The sequence below is a fragment of the Pelmatolapia mariae genome, linkage group LG10_11 (assembly GCF_036321145.2).
Source record: "Pelmatolapia mariae isolate MD_Pm_ZW linkage group LG10_11, Pm_UMD_F_2, whole genome shotgun sequence".
Lineage (NCBI taxonomy): Eukaryota > Metazoa > Chordata > Actinopteri > Cichliformes > Cichlidae > Pelmatolapia > Pelmatolapia mariae.
The window spans coordinates 73,663,023-73,671,190 of NC_086236.1; the positions used below are offsets into that span (position 1 = coordinate 73,663,023).

Here is an 8,168-nt window from a genome sequence, read left to right on the forward strand (position 1 = left end):
TACACCTGTGTGGCAAATGTGTGGTAAAGATACAGATAATGAAATTTAATTATTAATACAATATACATCATGAAAAATGAAAGCTGAAATTGATTCAGTTTAGTACTTTTCTCTCTATGCTCTGTGATTATAAAGGCCTTAAATTCTGTGATATATACTGTAAATGATTTTCACAGAGGTCTTAAAGTAGTTAAATCACTGCTGATAGTCTGGTTGTTTATATTTTCACATGTTTTTGTGTCTGTAGGGCTGTTTGATGACGATTTGGACTCCTCTGGGAGATGAGGACACACCCACATCTGTTCCATACTGCAGCTATGGATGGTGTTACAGCTCTGAGGCAGCTTTGGGCCATCAGACGCACACACTGGAAAACCAGCACCTGGACTTCATGCAGGAGAGACGGCCTCAGTGATGATGGACTGTGCATCCTCTACCTCACCTCCTAATCTCTTTCTTCTTTAACACATAATTAAAATCACTCCAAAAGAGTGTAAACTTACTGAGGAAGTCTCTAACTTGTACACATTTGTACTTTTACTTGTTTTATGAGTTATTTTTAAGAAGAGTAAAGTTATTCACATAAAGTTTTTATTCTTCTGTATTTATTCTTTTGTATCATGTACCACAGTCATACTGAACTTTACAGACCTGGTGAATTGGAGAAAAAACACACACACACACACACACACATATATATATTATATATATATATATATATATCAGCTTCAGCAGTATTTCGATTCATCTTATGAATTCCAGTCTAATGTCAATTCACTGAGTTCAGTTTTGGTCTTAAACTCCAGAGAATACCACCTGGTTCAACAATCTTTTTATCTGATTATTGGCAAAATGTTTTCTTCTGAGAGATGCTCCTGAGGCTGAAATTGAGCCCAGAGAAACAACAACAAAGTTTAGTTCCTCTGGATTTTCCATGGAAAATTGTTTTATCACTCATCCAGGTGACTTCTCCAGTGTCACGGATGAGTGATGAATGTATCTCCCACTGGAAACCATTGTGTCCAGTTAAAGTCATTCGGTTTTTTTAAGGAGAGTTGTTAGATGCTGTGCTCGTGAGGACAATGGGTTTTAACTTGCTGCACAACACAAAGCTGCTATACTGGATCAACGATCAAAACACTTAATTGAGCAGAATTAAGTCAAAATGTAATATCCTCATATGATGACACATCACACACGACCCAGCATTGTTCTAAGAATGCAAACTTTCTTATTGGAAGTTTCCACAGCTGCCAAAAAGGGACAGATTTCTGTCTGGTCTTAATGAGTGGTCGTTGCTCTCTCGTTTTCTCTGGAATTGCTGCACGGAGGATGTAACACCCATGATAAGCGCTGAGGTGTGTGTCCTTGTCAGAAATCAGCCATCCTCAGCTTCCAGGTTAGGAAAAGTGGAACCAGAAGATATTCAAATGCATCTCTTCACAGCTGCTGATGAATTCTACAAAAAACAAAGTTTGTTAAAAACATTTGCAGGTGAATCACCACTGATTTATCAGTGCCATCCATTTACTCAAAAATTACTGACAAGTGGACAACTAGAATATATAGTTTATAATTTCAAAAATGTCCTGTACAAAATCAGGGCTCGCAAAATTTCAAAATCCCTGGTAGCCCTTCGGGCAGGGACTCTTCAGTTTTTGGTAGCCCAAAATAAATTTAAGTAGCCCGAATAAATAAGGGAGCAATTTTTTTTATGTTTTGTTTCCTGTTTTGTTTCCGTAACGGAAAAAAAACATTAATCAAAAAATTGTTGAAACACAAATTACAATATTGTATAAAAATTACAATCATCAACTCAAATACTTGGTTGTAATTGAACAGAAATTTCTATGAACTTGTAAGAACTGTACAACAGGAATCAGTCTGTGTCAGATCCTGAATTTGAAATTTCCACTGGAGTCACAGGTAAGAGGCAAGTGGAACCAAGATCTAGGCCATTTGCTTTTTGAAGTTTGCAAAGACTGCTAAATTTTGCCAATGGTAGTTCACTCTTTGCAACAAAGTACGCTGTTCTAAACAGATTTTTCAGGTTGATTTTTAGTATGTTATTTGCAGACTGAGCAATAATCAATTTCTTGCATTTCTCATGGGTTCTAATGGGGGCCTTTCTTAAAATTACTGGTCCCAGTAACAAAGGCACTTGTCGACTCAGAAATCGAGGGAAACCAACAACACACCCGGCAGAACATTATGTTATTTACACGGGTGCACATAAGTGGTCCGCATGTGCGCATTCGCTGTCACAATAAAAGACGCGCACCAGATAAGAAGTTGCAACGCGCGTTTGCGTCCATATAAAAGGCACTGTTTTTGTCCGCTAGAGTGGGATTTTCATGGCACATTCTGCACCAAATCTCTGTGCATTCATCATTTGTTTAAAGCCAGCTCACCTCCTGCAACCACTTTTCCTAGAATACGCGCTTCTTTTGTGGTTCGGACTCCATCTGACATTTCTTTGGAGGTGGAGGAACACCAAAGTAATTGCTCAAAGGAGCTTCTTCGACATCTTTAAGAGTTCTAAACAAATGTCTGTCCTCCTCCAGAAAATCTTATGGACGCAAACACGCGTTGCAACTTCTTATCTTGTGCGCGTATTTTATTTTGACAGCGAATGCGCACCTGCGGACCACTTATGTGCACCCCTGGTTATTTAGCTTGTCATATTCCAGCCACAGAAATTCTTTTGTCCATGAAACCATAAAGCTGCACTTTCTTTTTGCCTTATAGTCTGATTTGTCATAACTTTTCCGTTTTGTGGTAAGCTTTTCTTTGGCTGTCACTTCTTCACCCTGACCGGTCTTATTTGGCTCTGCAGAACTAAAATATATATCCTGCTGCCTTTACACACGCACTCACATAACGCTCAGCGATTCTCTGCGCGATCAACCTCTCACATGTTTAAGCTTGCTGCGGAAGATTTCACTTGTCATGTTTGATAGCAAACTAACGATTGATAAGACGATGTCAGAGGAATTGGTGCGCAAATTATCGTCACTCACCAATCAGTACTGTCGCTCTCTATACGCAGTTCGCGCGATTGCAAAGTGAAAGCAAAAAACAAGCGCAAATTCAAATGCGATTTCAATATGTCACATAGAGGGCTGCTCGATTATGGCAAAAATGATAATCACGATTATTTTCACTGAAATTGAGATCTCGATTATTTGATGATATTTATTTAACAATAAAAATGTATTGAATAATGGCTTTAAAGATTGTCAAAAATAGTATAAAATAGTGTGCAAATACTGATAACAGTGCAAATGTTTGCAATATAAAAAATGAAATGTAAACATCTATGTTTAGTGAACTTTGCCATGTCGCTCTGTGGTGCAGCTACAACACCAAAGTTTACACACTATGTCTACTTGATCCACGTCTGACTCCGCGAACCCATAATGTTTCCACACCACTGAAGGGTTTTTTTTTTAACCTCTTTTCAACCAACGGCAGTCACTCTCCTCTCCAAATAACTTCTGCTTAGCTTTCCGAGCTTCCCTCTGTTAGCTCCTCTTAATTGTTGTGAGGCGTGTTCGAAACGCAGAGAGGTGCGCTCGATTTGCCACACGGAGCAGCGCGAGAGTAAAGCACGAGGGAGGTGCTAATAATCGGCTCAGTCATTTTTAATGATCGTTGAAAGCCCAGATCGTAATTTAGATTAAAATTCGATTAATTGAGCAGCCCTAGTCACATATTGACAGTGGTTCACCGATGCCAATGACATATTTACCCAGCTACATTTCCGAAAGAATGCAAAAGCATTGACATATATTTTTCCTTCCTATGATAGCCCGACGGGCAGGGCAGGGATAGATTCTGGTAGCCCGACTGGAAAAATCGCTAGCCCCGGGACGTCGGGCTAGCGATTTTGCGAGCCCTGAAAATGAACTATATATGACAAATGTGGTGCTTGTGGAATTTTTAACAAGGACCCTACAAAACTTTACTCATGCTGCCAAACTTTTGACAGCTAGGTGTGCAGTTCCTGCTTTAAATGCATCCACTTTTAAGATTAAGGAATCTAAGTGATAAGAGGCCAGAAATGTTTGAACTCACTTATGAACCTACATCACTGAGGCCATCTCTCCTGCATGAAGTCCAGGTGCTGGTTTTCCAGTGTGTGCGTCTGATGGCCCAAAGCTGACTCAGAGCTGTAACACCATCCATGGCTGCAGTATGGAACAGATGTGGGTGTGTCCTCATCTCCCAGAGGAGTCCAAATCGTCATCAAACAGCCCTACAGACACAAAAACGTGAAAATATAAACAACCAGACTATCAGCAGTGATTTAACTACTTTAAGACCTCTGTGAAAATCATTTACAGTATATATCACAGAATTTAAGGCCTTTATAATCACAGAGCATACAGAGAAAAGTAAAAAGTACTAAACTGAATCAATTTCAGCTTTCATTTTTCATGATGTATATTGTATTAATAATTAAATTTCATTATCTGTATCTTTACCACACATTTACCACACAGGTGTAGATACTATAGGTTCAGTGAATGCTTACATTGCACTGATTAGAATATACTGGACATTCAAAGCTAAGATTCAGCACACTGTGTTAGAGGCTGGGATTTGATGAATTCATCATATATACAACCTTTGATCATCATTTATGTCCAGTTGAGAATGAATCTGTGCACTCACATATTAAATGAACTGAAATCAGTAGTGTGATCTCCAGTCTTGATATAAGGAATGAGAGAACTGACAGCTGTTATTTTAATCAGCCTGTCTCAGTTGTTTTAAGTATCACAAAGTAATGTGGTAACATCTGGACTGACGAGTTTACTGTCAGCATTGTAATCGCTAGTTTAAAGGCTGTAGGTTGCAGCCATTGCTCTAACACTGTATAAATGTAACAGGCCTCAGTGCTGGTTCTAACAGTCTGAGCTGCTTCCAGCTTTATTTGTGAAGAGCACAGCAGCTTACAAAACACGTAGCGAGCTCGTACAGCTGCGACGTAAAACTTTCATAAACTAAGATGTCCTTAAAATAACGGGGCTACGTGCGGTGATGCTAGCGTAAGCCATGTTAGCACCTTACCTTCAACAGGTGGTCAGACTGTGTAGACAGGCACTCAGTCAGAGGTTGCGCTCTCCGTTTCGCTGCAGGGTCCCTTCATTCTTCACATATCCGAGTCGAGCCGAGTGTAAATCCCGAGGCTGAACGGCCTTTGTACAAGCACACACGCTTCTTAGCAGGGCGAAGCTATGAGCTAGAAAAATCCAGGCTGGCAGACAGCCTGTGTCTGACCAACCAATCAGAGAGCTCCTTACATCCCACAGTGTGGCTAATTTGAATAGCCTCCAGCAAGTTGTTAATCGAAGAGCTAATCCAGCAGCTAATCCAGCAGCTAATCCAGCACCTAATCCCGGAGCGAACAGGAAAGGGAAATGGATTTTGAACTGCAGTTTATTAAATTGCAAGTGGAAAAAGGATTTTGAACTGCAGTTTATTAAATTGCAAGTGGAAAAAGGATTTTGAACTGCAGTTTATTAAATTGCAAGTGGAAAAAGGATTTTGAACTGCAGTTTATTAAAGTGCAAATGGAAAAAGGATTTTGAACTGCAGTTTATTAAATTGCAAGTGGAAAAAGGATTTTGAAATGCAGTTTATTAAATTGGAATTCAAAAATTCCAATTTCCAATTTAATTCAAAAATTAATTTACAATTGCAGAATTTATTCTACAATTCATTATTTAAGCACAGAAATTTTTATTTCGATGCGCGTGGCTCTTGTGGTCCTCCATAGGTATCAGCTCTTTTTGTAATTCCTTAGGAATAGGTAAAAGCCCCGCAGGTGTAGCAGTCGGGCGGGGACCCCGCCTATTGTCTGAAGTATCGGCTCGTTTGTAATTCCTTGAGAAGACAAAAGCCCTGAAGGGTCTCATTTAAATTGGTTGGAGACATATCTTCTTTTTGGAAACACCCATCCTATATAAAACACGCTCAGAGCCCGAAACCTTTATTTACCCGTCAAGATCCGCTGCGGAGCACACCATTTTCTTTGCGATCATCAACACTAACATCGTTCTTTATAACATGGACGTCGTAAACGGTAAGTAAAACAAAACCTATTATTGTATTTTTAAAGGTGTTATGTTAACATATTATAGGATATTTAAACTATTTTTTTCCTAAAACAAAAGCTTAATTTTCAGGAGTTCGGGAGAACGGCACAGGACCAGTTTCTTTAGAAACGGGCGCTTTTACAGCTGGAGCGAGTTCTCTAACAGGCACAAGGTGTGTACAGAATTACGGGATTTTTAAACGTATGTATGTTTTAAACTTGCGATTGTTTTAAATTATGTAATAACAGCGTTTTTCTTTGATTTGTTCCAGGGTTAACAAACTGAGCAGGAAAACATTCAGACACCACGACCACAGAGCCCAACCTTACAACAGGTGTGTATACAACGGGATGTAGTTGTGCATTTAAAAAAAACAACAACAACAAATGGGTTTAAACAATTACAAATGTTCTAAAACCGACTGTTTTACACATGCAGAGCCACGCCAGAGAACCGTGTGTGTGGAGAAGCAGGACCGTCCGGAATAACGCACACTACAAGGTAAGCATAGGCATATATAAATTAGATAAAAAGAGATAGAGAGGGAGACACGCTTATTCTGTTTGAAATGGGTACATGTATAAAATGTTTTAACATATGTCTATCTTCACAGACTGCAGAACAGCACCCCTCCTCATGATGATCAGGACACCGAACGATCCCTGACGTTTTTGGAATGTTTAAGCAGTATCGACCTCCCAGAACAACAAAAACCTGGAGCTTTGTGCAACAGTGGAGAGTCAGAACCGATCTTCATCACAGGACCTGCAACACCCCCGAGTGAGTGGCTGCCTCCTGATTTCTCTGATGTTTTTGAGTACAGTATATCAGATTTCGATCTAGTTCATATACCCACCACCCCAGAATGTGTCAGAAATAGCGATGATTCACACATAGATTTTGAAGAAAACGGTATAACAGACTCTCAAATATCTGCGGCGTATGATGCTTACATGAACGTTGCAGACGCTCAGCCTGCTGAACAGACCCATTCTGCTTCAAAAAACGATATACTGTCTTTGATCGATGCTAAACTCAGCCAACATCAAGAAGCAGCACAGGGCGACTTGCAAGAAATAGCAGGTGCTCTAACTAGTACCCGGCAGGTAATAAACAATACCTGGGGTTTATTAGATCTCATTAGTACCAGCTTTTTAAAGCGCTGACTTTTAAAATCCACACCATGGACCCACCCCGTAAATTATTCAAACACAATGATGGTACCTCCACTCGAGCTAAATGGTTTGACTTTGAGGCTTATAACCAGTAGGCTGCGCAAATAGTAAACAAATGCCAAGTTTTGCATGCAAGACTAGTGTAGCTGCATCATCCTCATCTGATACACGTCCTTGTCAGACTGTTCCTACGCCTGCTATTGTTGTTAATAATGCTGATTGTACACCCGCTGTTGCACCATCAGCAGCGGCGCCCGGACACGCATGTGTGGCAGAAGTATTAGTAGAAGCGGTAACAGGCTCAATAGCAACTGCAGTAGCAGCAGCAGAGGTAACCCAGCGAGGTTGTGCATCAGACGCAAAATCACCAGCAGCAGCATCAATACGGTTAGCATCAGTAACAACAGCGGCCTGTGCAACAGCGGGTGTACAATCAGCATTATTAACCAGTCCTACACTAGTCTTGCATGCAAAACTTGGCATTTGTTTACTATTTGCGCAGCCCACTGGTTATAAGCCTCAAAGTCAAACCATTTAGCTCGAGTGGAGGTACCATCATTGTGTTTGAATAATTTACGGGGTGGGTCCATGGTGTGGATTTTAAAAGTCAGCGCTTTAAAAAGCTGGTACTAATGAGATCTAATAAACCCCAGGTATTGTTTATTGCCTGCCGGGTACTAGTTAGAGCACCTGCCATTTCTTGCAAGTCGCCCTGTGCTGCTTCTTGATGTTGGCTGAGTTTAGCATCGATCAAAGACAGTATATCGTTTTTTGAAGCAGAATGGGTCTGTTCAGCAGGCTGAGCGTCTGCAACGTTCATGTAAGCATCATACGCCGCAGATATTTGAGAGTCTGTTATACCGTTTTCTTCAAAATCTATGTGTGAATC

The 8,168-nt window shown here is 40.3% G+C and overlaps 1 long non-coding RNA gene across 2 annotated transcripts; it reads right to left on the bottom strand.

Annotated features, from left to right (window-relative positions):
* Window positions 1-693: 693 nt before the first annotated feature.
* LOC134637046 (uncharacterized) lies at window positions 694-5,518 on the bottom strand. 2 transcript variants are annotated; one of them, XR_010095055.1, is made up of 3 exons: window positions 5,077-5,518; window positions 4,090-4,258; window positions 694-1,459 (listed from the first exon to the last, which is right to left on the bottom strand). It is a non-coding gene; the product is annotated as an uncharacterized LOC134637046 (long non-coding RNA). The 2 variants fall into 2 exon arrangements; XR_010095054.1 differs by having other exon boundaries at window positions 4,078-4,258.
* Window positions 5,519-8,168: the final 2,650 nt, after the last annotated feature.